The sequence below is a fragment of the Megascapheus bottae genome, chromosome 4 (genome assembly GCF_031878675.1).
Source record: "Megascapheus bottae isolate mThoBot1 chromosome 4, mThoBot2.hap1, whole genome shotgun sequence".
NCBI lineage: Eukaryota > Metazoa > Chordata > Mammalia > Rodentia > Geomyidae > Megascapheus > Megascapheus bottae.
This window is the reverse complement of record NC_143512.1, coordinates 8764045-8783016: the sequence shown is the minus strand read 5'-3', so window position 1 is coordinate 8783016 and position 18972 is coordinate 8764045. Positions and strand designations below refer to the sequence as shown.

Sequence of the window (18972 nt, the reverse complement as noted above, 5' to 3'; positions counted from 1 at the left end):
GGATTTTCTGTCACTTTTTTCAACATGATTTATCTCAACACAAGCAAACATCTAAGACATGAATTTCCTTTACCATCCATACATGTATAAATATTTTATTCAGGATATATACCATGGTCTCATACACGCTATTGCTTCTAAAAAAAAGGAGCTTATTTTAGAACACAAAAAGTTTAGACAATGATCTCACTACTTACAGATTCATTTTTTTTTGCCTGCTCAATCATCCGGAAGCTGTTCAAATGCTTACAAAAACTCCGTTACCATGCCAACAGGGTGTCCGCACTTAAGAGAACTTGGAAGCTGACCCCATAAGTTACAATATAGTATATGATTTGAACCAATCATGGTGTCTAAGGATAGAGGTAAGAATGTCTACTTTTGCCATTGTATCTAATAGCCCATCCACAGACTCTATCTTATGTTTCCACAACTTTGGGCTTTATGGGATATTGGATCTTAAGGTAAAAATCGAACAAAATGTCTTTCCGTCAGAAAATACAAAATAGATCCAAGGAACCAGAAGTAAAGAGAGACACATGATCATTGTGCATTTCATAGCCCACAAAGTCAGTAGGTAAAGAAGACACTCTAATAAAGAGTCCTAGTTAACAAATCAAACGGGCTTTCATCACAGAAACCTATCTAGATGTGTCTAGTATGAGGATTATTACCATTATCCCCTTCCATGTACAGTCCAAATATTAATGGAGGATCATAGGCACCTATCATAATCATGGTTTCTAATCATGAGACACCTCAGGAAAGAAGATTTGGGTTTTCACATCAAAATGATCTGAGTTGCTATTTCTTGGGAAGATAACATTAACCTAAAGTGAGAATTGAAAAATAAGTTATCTGTATATCTGTTTTTTTCTGATTGAATGTTGATTGTTAGAACTATTTGGGTTTGTTTTTGTTTTTATGTTTTTACTTAACTCTCCAGACATGGAGAGAATGCTGCACAAACTTATTGTTAACTCCTTCAGTTACTAATCATGTGAAGTAAGTAAAATAAGAACTGTATGGTAATTTGTGGGCCACATGAGGATCCATGGACTCTGACCTCCTTAATTCTTACCTGAAAAAATGGCAAACTTTCTTTTCCAGTTTTAAAATTCTACAACACACACACACACACACACACACACACACACACACACACACACACACACACACACACACCAGTGGCACTACAATATCCAAAGTGTAGGAAAATAAAATCTAAAAAATTAATACATTTACTTTTACAGCTCACTAAATTCTTTTGATCTAATTTGCCCACATATTTCTTAGGAAAACCTTTAGCTTTTCACTGAACTTGACTTTTTATAAAGCAAGAATGTCAATCAATTTCTTGAGATTTTTATTGAGATAAAGCTGTTGTTGACCTTTAAAGCCAATGCAAAGGGAATGAAATCAAACATCAGTGTTCTAATCCAACAATGTGCTCGACAAGAAAAGGTAAAGGTTGTCTCTTCCCAAGTGAGGCTAAAGTCAGTAACTTTCAGTTTTGTAACTCCATTAGTAATCAGTGCTATAGGTTTCATGGCTAGAAAGCCTGAAAAGTAGTAGATATTAACTGTGGATGAATTTAGGAGTAAGAATGGAATCAGACAGAATCGAATAAAGCAGAAAAGCCAGTACTTGAATATTTTTTCCTTCAAGAAGAACCTAGAATTCCTTACAAATGAGTTAGTTTGTGGATTGAATTGAGTTTGACATTTGAAAGCTTGCCACAAGACTTGATTGGAAACTTATGGTTACATGAGCTATCACCTAGATATGATTACCATATTGGCTGACATACAATAGAGGTCATGAAAAAAATAAAAAATATATAAATAAACCTAAACCCACAGGGATTGTAAAAGTATACCGATAAGATAAATAGGATAGTTTGAATTAGGAGAGAATTTAAGCTAGGCTTAAAGTTGCATATATTTTTTGACCTCACTAGATGAGAGAATTATGAAATTCAGCGATGAGGCAAATACATACTGCATTATTTGGAATAAAAGCTGGGTTGTATAGCACCCAAAATCTCATATAGTCTTCAATTATTTTTTAAAAATGTCATCTTTATCTGCAAATCATCTGGGCTATAGTTCTGTGTTAGTTCTAATGTTGTATAGAAATGAATACAATCCAGGCTCAAGCAATGAATGAGTATGGGAAAGAATAAAGGTAAGTTTTTCTCCTATTTTCTCCCCTTGATCAAATTCAAAGTCTTGCCAGTTACTTTTTTGATGGCTACAAGGGAATTTGGAAATGATACTCTTCTAAAATTACTTATGGGATTAGTATTATTATCATTAGTCCTGGGCCTTGAACTTAGGGCCTGAGCTCTGTCTTTGAGCTTTCTCAAGGCTAGCACTCTCCCACTTGAGTCACAATATCATTTTGGCTTTTTCTGTGTATGTGGTACTGAGGAATCTAACCCAGAGCTTTGTACATGCTACGCAAGCACTCTACCACTAGGCCATGCTCCCAGCCTATATGGAATTATTTTTATTTTCTGTTGTCCTCAAGATTTCCCCCAGGAACCAAATGAACTCTGCCAATTATCCTTTGCTCCCCTCCCTACATCCTTTATATCTCCTCCACCTTTGATTGAAGAGGAAAATCTTCAACGTTCAATTACAGACTTCATCCTCAATAAGATTTAATTATTGAAGTTGTACTATTAAATCAAGGCTTTTGATAATTTACATATCTCAATTCAAATTTCCTATTGCTCCTTTGATTGAAAAAGTAATTTTTAAGTACTTTAATAGTCTGAACTCAAAAGAAGAGTTCAATATATTTCAAACTGATTATTAGAAACTTTGTCTACATGCAGCATCATTCACATACCAGTAATACAATTTACAGACTATATTTTCACTTTCTCATGCCAATTTTGATTTTATTGTACACCATTTTTCAAGATGGCTATTTTCATGTGACTAGAATTTCTTAAATTTTACAAAGAATCTATGGATTATAGAAGCTATACAGGTAATAATCAATAAGAGTTACTCTATATGTATTAGTTGTGCATACATACATTATACCTAAACATTCTTACAACTCTCAGAAAAATTTAAACTGCATTCTTATATGCACATGCTAATCACTATAAGCCATGTCATAATCACTGAATCTAATAAAATTAGTGATGAATCAGAGAAATCAAAGACAGAGGGGGAAAATCGGAAAGTATTTTACTTTTATATGAAAAAATGACATCTAATTTGCTGTTCATCTCAACAGTCTATGAATTGGTTATTCCCCCATTTCCTGGTTATTCCTGGGATTTCGCACAGGAAGACAGATTCAGAACTAGTATTAAATGAGTGAGATCTTAAACTAGTGTTCTGCTGATTGAGCGGTGAGTCTTCCCAGGTAACTCTGTAAATTCCTAAATAGCCAGTCAAATCTTGTTCAGTAAGTGAAACAGTTTTCATGCTTCATTTGATTCTGTAACAGCCCTAGGGAAACCACACAAGATAATACATATCAGTTTAATAGTTAATTTTGTAGGTATTTGTAGCAAATATTCTGGTTCAGTCTTTGACCCCTAAACAATTGTCTGTTTATTCAATGTATATTCAAAAATACATGTGAAAGGTGCCATTTTCTTCTTTTCTTCTTTTTTTAAGAATTTATTAATGTTCATTTTTACATCATATTTTAAATGACAAGTTTAACAAACAAGTGTTCAAGGAGGGAATCTCTATTTAAAATCACTGGGACTTAGTATTTAGAACTTAATCACAATTAGGCTAAGGGTTTGTATGTCATAGAAACATATTAATTTGAGAAATAAAACATTATGTCTATAGAGTCATAGGTTTTTATGTCTATATAGTTATGTTTATATTTCCATTACCATGTCCATAGCTTTGAGTATGCAGTTATTGAGTCCTCGCTCTTGTACTCTTTGGATTTAATAGCCACATATTAGGGATACCATGTGCCTTTTGTTCCTTAGGTCTTGACTTGTCTCACTCAACATGATTCACTCTAGATTCATCCACTTCCCTGCAAATGCCATTATTTTCTCTTGTCTGTTGGCTATGTAGAATTCCATTGTGTATATATACCACATTTTCTGTATCCATTCATTTGCAGTAGGGCATCTGGATTGTTTCCATCACTTGGCTATTGTGAGTAGTGCAGAGATGAACATAGCTGAGCAGGTGTCCTTGTAATATCCTGGGTCATGATGTTCAGGATAGATGCCCAGAAGTGGTATGGCAGGATCATAGGGAAGGTCTATTTTCAGTTCTTTAAGAAACCTCCTCACTGGTTTCCAGAGTGGCTGAACTAGTTTACATTCTCACCAGCAGTGTAGTAGGGTTCCTTTTTCTCCACAACCCTGCCAGCAACTGTCATTGTCTGAGTTCAAAATCTTGGCCATTCTTGTTGGGGTAAGGTGGTATCTTAGGGTTGTTTTTATTTGCATTTCCTTTATGACCATGGATGATGAACATTTTCTCATATGCTTTTCTGCCATTTTAATATCTTCTTTTGATAAGTCTCTCTTTAGTTCCCTTGCCCATTTAGTGAATGGTTTATTGGGTTTTGGGGGGATTAGTTTCTTGAGTTCCCTGTAGATACTGGATATTAAGCATTTGTCAGATGTATTGTTGGTGAATATATTTTCCCAGTTGATTGTCTCTCTACTTTTGCAACTATGTTTTTATCTGTACAGAAACTTTTTATTTTTAGGTAGTTCCATTTATCGAGTCTCTCTCCGATCTGTTGTTACCCTGGGATTTTGTTCAGGAATCTTTTGCCTATGCCTATGAGTTCCAGTGTCTCTCCTACTTTATCATGTAGCAGGTTCTCTGTTTCTGGTCTGACATTGAGGTCTTTGATCCACTTTGAGTTAATGCTTGTGCATGACGACAGTCTAGGGTTAATTTTTAGTTTTCTGCATGTGGCTGCCCAGTTTTGCCAGCAACAATAATTGAATAGTCTGTGTTTGTTCTACTGCATATCTTTGGCTCCTTTGTCAAATACAAGTTGCCTATAGGTATGTGGTTCTATTTCTGGATCTTCTATTTTGTTCCACTGACCTTCTGGTCTGTTTTTGTGCCAATAACAAGTAGTTTTTGTTATTATGGCTCTATAGTAGAGTTTGAAGTCTGGTATTGTAATATCACCAGCATTGCTCTTTTTGCATAGAATTGTTTTGGTTATTCTAGGTCTTTTCTTGTTCCATATGAATCTTTGAATTATATCTTCTATTTCCTTAAAGAATGTCTTTGGGATTTTGATGGGGATTGCATTGAATTAGTATATCAATTTTGGCAGTATAGCCATTTTCACTATATTGGTTCTCTCTAGCCATGAGCATGGGATGTCTTTCCATTTCCTAGTGTCCTCTTTAATTTCTTTCATTAGGCTTTTATAGTTTCCATTGAATAATTCCTTTACATCTTTGGTTAAGTATATTCCTAAGTATTTTATTCACTTGGGGGCTATTGCGAATGGGATCATTTTCTTGATTTGGCCTTCTGTTTGTGTATTGTTGGTGTACAAGAAGGTAACTGACTTCTGAAGGTTAATATTGTATCCTGCCACTTTGCTAAAGTAGTTTATTAATTCTAGAAGTTTGGGAGTGGAGTTTGTTGGGTCACTCAAGTAGAGGATCATGTCATCTGCGAATAGGGATAGTTTAATTTCTTCTTTCCCTATGTGTATCCCTGTGATGTCCTTTTCTTGCCTTATTGCTCTGGCTAAGGGTTCCAGCACTATATTGAAGAGAAGTGGAGAGAGTGGACATCCCTGTCTAGTTCATGATTTTAAGGTGAATGGTTCCAGTCTTTCACCATTTAGTATAATACTGGCTGTAGGTTTTTCATATATGGCTTTCACTGTTTTGAGGAATGTACCTCTTATTCCTATTTTTTCTAGTGCTTTCAACATGAATGGATGTTGTATTTTGTCAAATGCCTTCTCCGCATCCAGAGAAATTATCATATGATTCTTATCCTTAGCTCTATTGATGTAATATATTACATTGATTGATTTGCGAATGTTAAACCAGCCTTGCATCTGTGGGATGAAGCCCACTTGATCATAGTGTATGATTTTTTTTAATTTGTTTCTGGATTCTGTTGGCTAATATTTTATTGAGGAGATTTTCATCTGTGTTCATTATAGAGATAGGTCTGTAGTTTTCTTTTTTTGTTGGGTCTTTCCCTGGTTTATTGATGAGAGTAGTATTAGCTTCATAAAATGAGTTTGGTATTGTTCCTTCTGTTTCATTTCTCGGAAGAGTTTCAAGAGTATAGGTGTTATTTCATCTTTAAATGTCTTGTAGAATTCTGTAGTGAATCCATCTGGACCTGGGCTCTTTTAGGTTGGCATTTCCCTGATTGCTTCCACAATTTTGTTGTAAGAGATTGGTCTGTTCAATTTGTTTACCTCATCGTTGTTCAGTGTGGGTAGCCTATATTTATTTAAGAAATCATCCATTTCTACTAGATTTTCTTGTTTCTTTGAATATAGGTCTTGGTAGTACCTATTCATTACGGACTGAATTACTTGGGAATCAGTTGTAATTGTTCCCGTGGGATCGCTAATCTCGTTTATTTGAGTCTCCCTTTTCCTTTTTTTGATTAATCTTGCCAGGGGTCTGTCTATTTTGTTGACTCTTTCAAAGAACCAACTTTTTGATTTATCAATTTTGTGTATAGTAGATCTTATTTCAATCTCTGAAATTTCTGATTTTATTTTTGTGATTTCTGTCCTTCTAGTTGTTTTAGAATTAACTTTTTCTTGCTCCTCTAGGTGTTTAATTTTTTTTAGGTTATTTACGTGCTCTTCTTCTGTCTTTTTAATATGGGCTCCTAGTGCAATAAATTTGCCTCTTAGAACCGCCTTTTCTCTGTCCCATAAGTTCCTTTGTGATGTTCCTTGATTGTCATTACATTCAAGGAAGTTTTTAATTTCTTTTCTGATCTGATCTGTTACCCAGGAGTTATTCAGAAGTGTGTTGTTCAGTTTTCAAGCGATTGAATGTTTTTTAACTTTGACTGCATTGTTTAGAAATAGTCTGACTCCACTGTGGTCTGATAGAATGCATGGGATTATATCAGTCCTTTTGTATCTGCTTAAGTTTTCTGTATGAACTATTATATGATCTATTTTGGAGTGTGTTCCATGTGCTGCTGAGAAAAATGTAAAATGTTTCACCATTGGGTGGAAGACTCTGTGTATATCTGTTAAGCCCAGCTGGGCTATGGTGTCATTTAAGTCGATGGTATCTTTGTTTAACTTTTGTTGAGTTGATCTGTCATTTGTTGAAAGTGGTGTATTGAGGTCTCCCACTATGATTATGTTTGAGTCTACCTTGTTCTGTAATTCTAAGAGAGTTTGTTTGACGAATTTGGGTGCTCCTGTGTTGGGGGAGTAAATGTTTATAACTGTAATATTATGGGCATGGATTGTACCCTTTACTAATATATAATGGCCAGCTCTATCTTTATGTACTGATTTTACTGAGAAGTTAATTTTATCCGAGATTAAGATTGCTACTCCTGCTTTTTTGCTTGGTGCATTGGAGTGGAAAATTTGTTTCCATCCTTTCACTTGGAATTTGTTTCATCTTTGGCAGTGAGGTGGGTCTCTTGGAGGCAACATATGGATGGGTGGTGTTTTCTAATCCAGTCTGCTGCTCTGTGTCTTTTGATTGGATTGTTCAGCCTATTCTCATTTAGGGAAATTATAGAGAAGTGGTCAGTGTCCATTGTCATTATTTATTTTTACTTCTAAGTTTCTTTCTCTCACTTTTTTCCCTTTTTGTGTTTAATGAATTATACTTCTTGATGGGGGTTCTTGATGTTCTACAATTTGTTCTCGATTAATTAATATTTTTTGTAACGCTGGTTTAGTGGCATGTATTCATAAAGCTTCTCTTTGGAGTGAAATATTCTTGTTTCTCCTTCAAATGTAAATGCTAGTTTTGCTGGATATATCAGTCTGGGTTGGCAGTTGTTGGTCTTCAGGACATCAATGATGTTTTTCCAAGCTTTTCTTCCATTTAGAGTTTGCGTGGAGAGATCTGCTGTGATTCGAATTTTTTTTCCCATTGTAGTATAGCTCTTTCTTTGTTTTTGCAGCATTTAAGATCAATTCCTTGGTATTCGGGTCTAGTGTCTTTACTATGATATGCCTAGATGAGTTCCTTCTAGGATCTTGCCTGTTTGGAGTCCTGGAACCTTGAATAATGTGAATATTTTCCCTTTTGAGGTTGGGGAAGTTCTCTACTATGATTTTGGTGAATAATGGTTGCATTCCTTTGTCCTGAAATTCAGTCCCCTCGTCAATCCCTATTATACAAAGATTAGACTTCTTTGCTGCATCTGCCAGTTCCTGGAGTTCTCTCTGGTGGATTCTGACTGATTTTTCCAAGGTGGCAATTCTCTGTTCCAGCTCTTGTGTTTTATCTTCCGTTCCTCATGTTCTATTCTCCATCTTCGTCAATCCATTTTTGCTTGAAGTGTGGACACTGAGCTGATCATGTCTGCTGAGACGGTATTGAACTTTTCTTCCACTTCTCTTTTGAATTCGAAGAGTTCCTTGGAAATTTCTTGCTTTTTTTTTTGGAATTCAGCCTTCATTTCCAAAATTAGCTCCTTGATTTGAGTCATATTTCGTGTCTCTTCAGGTGTCATTTCTTGGGATGGTGACATCTGCTCTTGCTTCCCTTTGGGTTTTATGTGGGACTTTGATTATTTATGTATGTTGTAATTTGTCTTTGTGGTCTTCTAGGCATCGAGAGCTCTTGTTGTAGTTCACTCTGTGGGCGGTAGGTGACAGTCTTTACTTGGATTGGGACTGGTGGTTCTCAGCCAAATTGATTCCTCTGCTGACTAGGTCAGAGTTTGCAGTTTGTCTAGGTGTTCGGCCTGTTCTCAGAGGCTGTGTGCCTCTGCACCACTAGGTCTCAGCCCAACCAGTGGCCTCACAGTGGGTCGTAGGATGTGTCTGCACGCTTCAGTCTCAGCGGGCTAGGCAGTTGGTTGGTTTTCCTGCACTGCTTCCAGGGGCTGCCCGGCCCAGCACCCTCCCCCACCGCTTTTCGCAGCTTGGAGCCGGAGGCGAGGGGTTGGGGAAGGGCCCTCGTGTTCCGAATTCTTTGAGAAAGTTGGATGTAGGCTTTATCTGGATTTCTTTTCTGGTTTGAGTCCTTCTCTGTTGCTTCTTGAGTTTATTGTTGTGGATTTCTTAAGGTAGTTGGCTCGTGGGACTCCCTGGTTCTCTCTTTTTGTGGGAGAGAGCTAAGCAGCATCCCTATTGTCTCGGCGCCATCTTCTGCCTCGAAGGGTGCCATTTTCAAGACACTATTTTAAATTTGGGGTTGAAAGTATTACAAATAGAAAAAGTAACTACCAACCAAGAATACTATATCTAGCTAAGCTCTCATTCCTAACTGAAAGAACAAGAAAAACATTCCATTCCAGGGAAAATCTTCAACATTACATAGCAACCAAACCAACATTACAGAAAATTCTCAAAGATGTGTTACACATAGAAAACCAACGCAAATGTAATACAGAGAAAGAAATGACACCTAAAAATCATACCATCTAAGTACCACAAGAGCTGTCAAGACAAAGGCCCTAATGAAACTTTTAAAAATGGCAGGAACTAATAAATATTTCTCAATCCTAACTCTCAATATGAATGGAATTAACTCTCAAATTAAATGGCATAGACTGTCTAGTTAGATCAAAAAGCAAGTTCCATCATTCTGCTGTCTTCAAGAGACACATCTTGCTCAAAAAAAAACAAACATTTTTTGAAAGTGAGAGGTTGGAATAAACTTTATCAAGGTAACGGCTCCCATAAGCAGACAGATAAAATGGACTGCAAACTAAAATTAGTGAGAAAAGACAGAGAAGTTTACTACATACTAATAAAGGGATCTCTCCTCCAGGAGGACATAACGATCCTACATATCTACATACCTAATTCCGGAGCACTGAACTTCATCAAGCAAACTTTATATTCTTTGAAACCATAGATAGATCAAAACACACTGATTGTTGGTGACTTTAACACACCACTCTCACCTATGGACAGATCAACCAGGCAAAAACTCAACAGAGAAACCTTAGAATTGAACAACTATATAGACCAACTAGATCTAACAGATATTTCCAGATTATTTCACCCAGCAAAAACACAATATACTTTTTTTCAGCAGCACATGGAACATTTTCCAAAATAGACCACATATTAGGGCATAAAATAAACCTGGCCAGATTCAGAAACACTGAAATTATTCCCTGCACTCTCTCAGACCACAAAGGCATCAAATTGTAACTGAACAACAATCTCCACCAATGAAAACCCTGTAACTCATGGAGATTGATCAACACATTGTTGAATCACCAATGGGTCATTGAGGAGATCAGAACAGAAATCCAACAGTTTATGAAATTTAACAAAAAGAACACAAAATACCAGCTCCTTTGGGACATAGCAAAGGGAGTACTAAGAGGAAACTTTATACCTCTGTGTGCCTACAATAACAAATTGGAAAAATCACAAACCAACAATTTAATGTGTCTCCTTAAGCGCCTGGAAGAAGAGCAACAAACCAATCCTAATCCCAGTAGAACGAAGCAAATTACTAAAATCAAAGCAGAATTAAATGAATTGGAGACCAAAAAAACTATAGAAAGAATAAAAAAATAAGCAGTTGGTTATTTGAAAAAATTAACAAAATTGACAGACTCTTAGCAAATCTTACCAAAAAAAGAAGGGAATATAGCTAAATAAAAAAAAAGAAAACACACAGCTGAGAATGGTAATATCTTGACAGAAATTACCAAGATCCACAGCATCATGAGGGAATACTTTTCAAAAATTTATGCCAACAAATTTGAGAATCTAGAAGAAATGGATTAATTTCTAGTAACATTAACATACACACACTGAATCAAGAAGAACTAACCCAACGAAACAGGCCTATTTCAAGCACTGAAATAGAAATGGCAATAAGAGACTTTCCACCTAAGAAAAGCCCAGGGCCAGATAGATTCACAGCTGAATTCTATAAGGTCTTCAAAGGAGAGCTCACACCAATATTTCTCAAGCTCTTCAATGAAATTGAAAACGAAGGCTCCTTGCCAAACTCATTCTACGAAGCCAGTATAACCCTCATCCCACGCTCTCCACTCCACTTTAACATAGGATTAGAATTCCTAGCCAGAGCAATAAGGCAAGAAGCAAGCATGAAGGGGATCCAAATAGGCAAAGAGGAAGTGAAACTCTTCCCCTTTGCAGATGACATGATTCTGTATTTATAGAACCCTATAGACTCTACTCCCATGTTCCTTGAGCTGATTCAAAATTTTGGAACAGTAGCAGGGTATAAAATTAACCCTCAAAAATCAACTGCCTTCCTCTATGCCAACAGTGAGAGGAATGAGACAACAATCAGGAAAGCAACTCCTCTTGCAAAAGCCTCAAAGAAAATAAAGTACCTAGGAATTATCTTAACTAAGAATGTAAAGGACCTTTTTGATGAAAACTTTAAAACCCTGAAAAACGAAATTAAAGCAGAACTGAGGAAATGGAAAAACCTCCCATGCTCCTGGATTGGTAGAATCAACATTCTGAAAATGACAATCTTGCCAAGGGATATCTACAAATTCAATGCAATGCCCATCAATATCCCAATGTCATTCTTTAAAGAGATAGAAGAGGCAATCCAAAATTTCAAATGGAAAAATAAAAGACCCCGTATAGCAAAAACACTTCTTAGCAGAAAGAACAGCACTGGAGGAATTTCAATACCAAACTTTAGACTCTAATCCAGAGATATAATAATTAAAACAGCTTGGTACTGGCACAAGAACAGGCCTGAAGACCAATGGAATAGAACTGAGGACCCAGATATTAAACCACAGACCTATGGCCACCTAATCTTTGACAAGGGAGCCAAAAAAGTAGAATGGAAGAAAGACAGCCTCTTCAACAAGTTGTGCTGGCAGAACTGGTTAAGCACCTGCAAAAAACTAAAGTTGGATCCTTCTTTGTCACCTTGCACTGGAATTAACTCCAAATGGATCAAAGACCTGGAGGTAAAAGCTGACACACTGAAAACTTTACAAGAAGGAATAGGAGTCACACTAGGCCTCCTTTGCACAGGCTCAAAACTTTCTCAATAAGGACCAAGCAACACAACTAATCCAAGAAAGGCTGGATAGGTGGGACTGCATTAAACTTCAGAGCTTTTGTATGGCAAAGGACATAGCTAGTAAATTAATTAGGAAGCCTACAGAGTGGGAGAAGTTCTTCACCAACCACACAATGGACAAAGGCCTCATATCTAAACTATATCAACAGCTCAAAAAATTGAATCACTCCAAAACTAATCTCCAAAGTAACATCCATCCCATTAAAAGATTGGCCAGACTTAGAGTCTTCTCTGAAGAAGAAACAAAATTGCCCATAGACACATGAAGAAATGCTCAACATCTCTGGTCATAAAAGAAATGCAAATCAAAACAACTCTAAGATTCCACCTCACTCCAGTTAGAATGGCCAGGATCAAGAAAACTATTAACAACAGATTCTGGAGGGGATGTGGCCAGGACGGATTACTACTACACTGTTGGTGGGAGTGCAAACTTGTTCAACCCCTATGGAAAGCAGTATGGCAGTGCCTCAAAAGACAAAACATACAGCTCCCATATGTCCCAGCAATTCTACTACTTTGCATTTACCCAATCATCCAGAAACAAGGACATACTAAATCCACTAGCACAATGGTGTTCATTGCAGCACTATTTACCATAGGAAACATATGGAACCAACCCAAATGTCCCTCAGTGGATGAGTGGATCAACAAGATGTGGTATTTATACACAATAGAATTCTATGCTGCTGTCAGAAAAAAGGACATGGCCCCATTTGTAAGGAAAAGGATAACTTAGAAAAAAATCATATTAAGTAAAGTAAGCCAGACTCAAAGGAACATAAGTTCAATGGTTTCCCTCATTTGTCATAATCAGTAGAAACCTTGGGCTCTTATAGCAGGGATTTGCAATAGAGCAAAGCCTAGAGACATAAGACCATACAGTATGACACTACATGAAAGGACCTCTAGGATATAGAAACAAAAGCCATATAATGAGTGATTGTTGTCCTTAAGGTACTATGTTATGTCTCATCTCTTTTGCTGTCCCTTGGTTATCTCACATTGTTACAGTATTTCACTTTGTTATCTGATATATTGGATATATTTGTATTTGGTTATTTGAAATTGGATAGGGAAGGGGGGAAAACAAGATGAGGGGTGGGGGCTGGGGGGAGGGAAATGGGGACCAAGACATGAGAAAGAGTATCAATGTATGTGAATTAATGCATCTTCTATCTGGTGAATATAATGTAACCCTTCTATTAATTACAATAAAAAATATATGAAAAAAAACAGAAAACGTTTCTTTTCTAGTGGGATTTACATTCCAGTTGACTATCAATGCTAAGCAGCAAACAGGAACCAAATCATGTTAAACTCTATGAAAACTCAAAAGCAATTCGCATGATGGTATTGTGTAGTTTAAAAGACCGCAGAAGGCACATAAGCAAGGAAGGAGCCACAGTGATTGCAAGGAAGTAGCCAGGGAGATTATTAGTAAGTCAATAAAGCAACTGTCTGGTCTCGTTTTTGTGACTGGCCATTATATGTGATGTGTACATAGAAGTCATACAAGTAAAGATAAATTGAGACATTATAGTTGTTGGTAGTTGTCAGCTTTTGGTAGAAGATGGTGCCTTTTCTCTTTTGGATATCTCCATTGCCATTACTTTAAATATAGAATGTATATTACTCAATTATAGGATGAGTTCAAGAAAGACAAGAGTGATGGCCCAAGACTGATGACTTTCATAGTGGGCAAACTAAAATGCACAGGCATGTGAGGAGAATGATCCTGCTCTGAAAACCTGAACACAAAACACTTATCCACTCCAAAGGTTCCCATTGCACATTGCATGCTGTGAAAATGGAGGCATGGGAAGGGAGTATTCATTGAGAAACTATGTTCCCAGGATTGAAGTTGGGCAGATAGGCTTTTAAAAAATATGTTGTAAAGGTGATATACAGAAGAGTTACAGTTGTAACTGTAAAAGTCAGGCATTGAGTACCTTTCTTTGTGAACAGTTCCCCCCCGCCTCATTTTCTCCCAGTTCTTTTCCCTCCTAATTCCCCTTTCCCCCAAATTGTATAGTCCATTTCCTACATAGGTTTTGCTATACTCTCCTTACAGCACCTTGGTGATATTTATACAATATAAACCAGATTATGTCCTCCACTCAGATCCTTTCCGTGGCTCTCCCTCTCCACAATACAGAATAGAAAGAATGTGCATGATTTGACAACAGCCTAAACCAACTGAAGCATTCCCATTAGTTCTGGTGTTATTTTCTACATGGCCATCCTCTCTCACTTCCTGCTATACAACCTATGTGGTGGTTTGTGAGTGAACTGCCACACTGCTGTCTCACCTATTCCAAATGTGTTTCCTTCTTTCTAGTATTCACTTCCAGCCCATCCTAGGAACTCATGACTTTACTCCTTCAGGTCCTTGATCAAAGTTGCTTTCTCACTGACACTGCTGCTCAATCTGTTTAGCACCGTAGCAGTTGCTGCTCACCTCCACTGCCTTAATTTTAACCATTTTCTTCACCATCAACTGAAAGACCTCATTTCTCTCTCTAGCTGTTTGTGATAATCTGTCTCTAAATGCCCTGCCAGAATCACAGGGAACTGGAATGGAGTCTGGCGCATACGTATTAAGTGCTGGATGGTTTTGAACTGAATCAATGGAACAACAACAGACATGGATCACTACACAAAGACTGCTACAAAAAGGTTATATGGTTATTATCACTTTTATCACGTAATATGATTGTTTTTACTTAATTCCTTGAATGTTAGCTGGAATCAAATTCTAAGACATCAGTATGTACATGATATGTAATATACCATGTATAATATATAAGAATACAAAAGTATAATATATTATATTGATATTAATATATAAATAATTACTATACTATGTAAATAGTATATGTGTATGAAATACAAAATTATGTCTTCTATACACAATAATATATTTATTGGGTAGACTATAGAGTAATTTTTTTTGCCAGTCATGGGCTGAAACTCAAGGCCTGGGCACTGTTATTGAGCTTCTTTTGCTCAAGGCTAGTGTTCTACCGCTTGAGCCCCTGTGCCACTTCCCACTTTTTCTGTTTATGTGGTACTGAGGATTCAAACCCAGGGCTTCCTGCATACTAGGTTAGCATTTCACCACTAAGCCACATTCTCAGACCAGATTATATTTGATTTTGACAAAAGCTGAGTCATTAGTTTGTTTTAGTCTGCTTCATAGAAGCCTTGGATTTTTTTCATGTATTTTTATTGTAATTATTAGAAGGCTGGCATTATATTCACCAGATAGAAGGTGCATTACTTCACAAACATTGATATCCTTTCTCATGTTTTGGTCACCATTTTCCTCCCCCCATCCCCACCCCTCATCTTGTTTTTCCCTCTTCCCTCTCCTATTTCAAAGTCTTGAATTTTTAGAGACCCGAATGAGGCTAGTGAAACCGGAAGGCACACCATCAGTAATCATGAACTGTATTTAGCCACAGCTCTAAATGAAAGGCTGCTTTTCTCTGTGCATTATATAACTGGGTCTGTGGAACACATGTATCTACAATAGAATTCAAAGAGACACCAAGCTATGTTTCTAAAGCAATAAGATTGGATTCCAGGACCAGGTATGTTAATTATAGTCTGGTATGTTAAATCAATGGGCTGTGGCCCTTTAAGGCCTCTTCCCTGTTCTTTTGTTAAGAGGTTCAGTTCTGCTAAAATTCTCTGTTTGCCCTCTCTTAGATTATATCAGCTAACATTACTCAAACAAATCTTGTCATCAAAGAAAGAAAACAGAGTGTGGATACAGGACTCAAAGAGTTTTCAGAAGTGAAAATGGCAAATAGACACATGGAGAAATGCTCAATGTCTCTGGTCAAAAAGAAAATGTAAATGAAAGCAACAGTGAGATTCCACTTCACCCCAGTTAAGATAGCCATTACCCAGAAAACAAACATTAACAGATGTTGGTGAGGATGCACTCAAAAGGGAACCCTAATGCATGGTTGGTGGGAAAATAAACTTGTCTAACTACTCAAGCATTATAGAGCTTCCTCAAAATATTAAACCCAAATGACTACAAACCAGAATATAATAAAGCCATGAGTATCACCATGTTCACTGCAGCACAATTTCCATAGCCTAAGTGTGGAATCAGCCCACATGCCCCTAAATGGAAAAATATGATAGACGATAGATAGATAGATAGATAGATAGATAGATAGATAGATAGATAGATAGGGTGGAGATTTACTCAGTGAGTAGAAAGAATGATTACGTACCTTTTGTAAAGAAATGGAAAGACTTGGAAATACTATATTAAGTGAAATAAGTCAGGCCCAGACAGATAAATGATCCAGGTTTTTCTTTACATATGGAAGCTAGACTTAGCCTATAAACTTATAAGTAAATATATTGCATGGTATGAAAGTATATACAAATGTATTAACTGAAATATGGTAGATTTGAGGAAAATTTTAAATAGTATGATTCCTCAAAGAAGCCAAATCAAGGTGAAAAAGAAAACAGCAACAATTGAGCACTTAAAAAGGGTGGGATGAGGTCAAAGGGAAAGAGGTAGACAATGAAGAAGAGAAGAGGTGGGAAAATGCAGTCAAGAATCCATTGTATACTCTACAAAAGTAAACAGAGTGAGGGAAGGGTGAATCATGGAGGAATGTATGCAAATGTTGAAAGGGGAGGCATTGACCAAGGTATGCCTATTTCATAAACTACCTTGATCAATGGCAGTTCCTTTGTACAACTATATAAAGATAATAATAAAAACAAAAGAAAACAAAAAAGAAAGATAGTAAGTGCAAAGTTATTAAGTGAAAAATATAATGAATCAGAATTTCAATGATCCAGAAACTTAGCAAAAGACTTCTCTTATCCATTGAGTTTCATGGCCCACCGAAGATTCATATGTTATAAATTTCAGTAAATTGCAGTATGGCAGGCCAATGCTTCCTTTTCACCAGCATTCCCTGTTAGAATTGGATTTGCAAAGTCAGGTACAGATGATTCATGCCAGTATTCAGAGCTGTTTAGCATGGTAAGATCTAAGGATCATGGTTCAAAGCCAGCCCCCACCAGCAAAGCCCATGAGATACTCATCCCCCGTTAACTACCAAAGACAACAACAATATGACAATAGAGATGTATTGCAAATGGTTGAGCACATCAGGAACAGAGCTCAGAACCTGAGATCAACATATCTGCCCCCCCCACTTCCATACACCAAACACACACACACACACACACACACACACACACACACACACACACACACACAAATGAACTGGATGTACAAGTTGAGAATGTCTTGGACTTGAGTGGCCATGCAAAGGTCATAGGAGGAGTGCAAGGGCCTGCTAGTAGGTAGCAGTCCTGGCTGTACTTCAGGCAGCACAGGCAGCAACACCATGGGAGAAACCTGAGGGCTGCAGCACACCCCTGGAGGAATAGGCCAATGACCCCATTCGCCCTGTCACATCCCACCCCCTGAACACAAGGGAACCAATGAACAAATGAGATGGAATCGTAGGGAGACATCAGGTCAGATAGAGTGTTATTACTGTGATGGTAAATTTGGTGGCAAATGGATTATTTGGGTTATTGGTTTAGAATATGGTCTTTCAGCCAGTCATCAAGCACCTATTTGGTGTGAATTCTATGCAGAAAGATAAGAATGTTAGAAATCATAGTATTGTTTCAGGTGAAGAAAATTAGGGGTTGAGGCTAAGGGGATAGTAATAGATGCATGAGAAGTGAGATGACACTGTGATATGTTTTAGAGCTATAGCTAGTAGGTCTTGCTGAGACTGAGATTGGCAGTTTTTGACTGAGTGGTGAGAAGTGAAGGGAAAAAAATCCAATTGGAAACTGAATATCATTTCTATATATAAGAGAAATTGCTTTTTGCTCCTGAAATCTCATCACAGTTCAAAACAGGTAATATTAGCATACATGCTATTCTTCTCTCTGTCTTTTCATATTTTTATCCCAGCTGGGAGTAGATCAAAAGGTTCCTCTCAGTTAAGATTAGGTTTTGGTTGAGTAGAGAAAGTTGCAGTAGGTTTTGGAGTCTATTCTAAATGTTTTGATAAGAAAAGTCCCTTTTAAAAGGTTGATAACTGACAAACAGGTATAGAAGACAGATTAAATGTCATCATTGCCAGCTCAACTATACACTCAGATTTGAGTCCTGTGTCTTTTGCCCTTGTTTTACTCCAGTTGTCAAAGAGAATGCCTTACTCATCAATATATCATGATATATTACAGATGAAAAATGTCAAGAGAGGCAGGGTAAACACAACTCATATAGGACAGTAATATGACGGTTGCAAAAACAAACACTTAACCCATTATGTAAGAGAAAATTGAGGCAAAAGGAACTACAGGAAGGTCAACCCTCTATCAAATTCCTGTGAAAGGAAAACTATAGCAGAATACTAGATTACTACTATTACTAAAACCAAAACCATTCTATACTGAGTCTAGTTTCAAGAAAGAGATCAAACAACTCCTAACAAGAGAGAGAAACACACCACATGAAAATATACAACAGGGTGTTCCAACAGGCAGTATATAAATTTAACTCTTAGGTTCAGTGCTTTAAATGGTCCAAATTAAAATTTAAAACCTAGAGGCATGAATAGAAGGTTTTCAGAAAGCAATGGTGCAAATTGCAACAGGAAAAAAAAAGTTAAAAAGTTCCCAAAGGCTTCTGGTCACTGGACCTAACACCGAATCTTCAAGCCAAAACATGGTTGTATATAGAAATCTATCAG

General features: G+C 36.9%; 1 long non-coding RNA gene across 1 annotated transcript; it reads left to right on the top strand.

Annotated features, from left to right (window-relative positions):
- The first annotated feature begins 281 nt into the window (after positions 1-281).
- LOC150063943 (uncharacterized) lies at positions 282-16218 on the top strand. The gene is made up of 3 exons (XR_016535108.1): positions 282-365; positions 14771-14887; positions 15923-16218. It is a non-coding gene; the product is annotated as an uncharacterized LOC150063943 (long non-coding RNA).
- The last annotated feature ends 2754 nt before the right edge of the window (positions 16219-18972 follow it).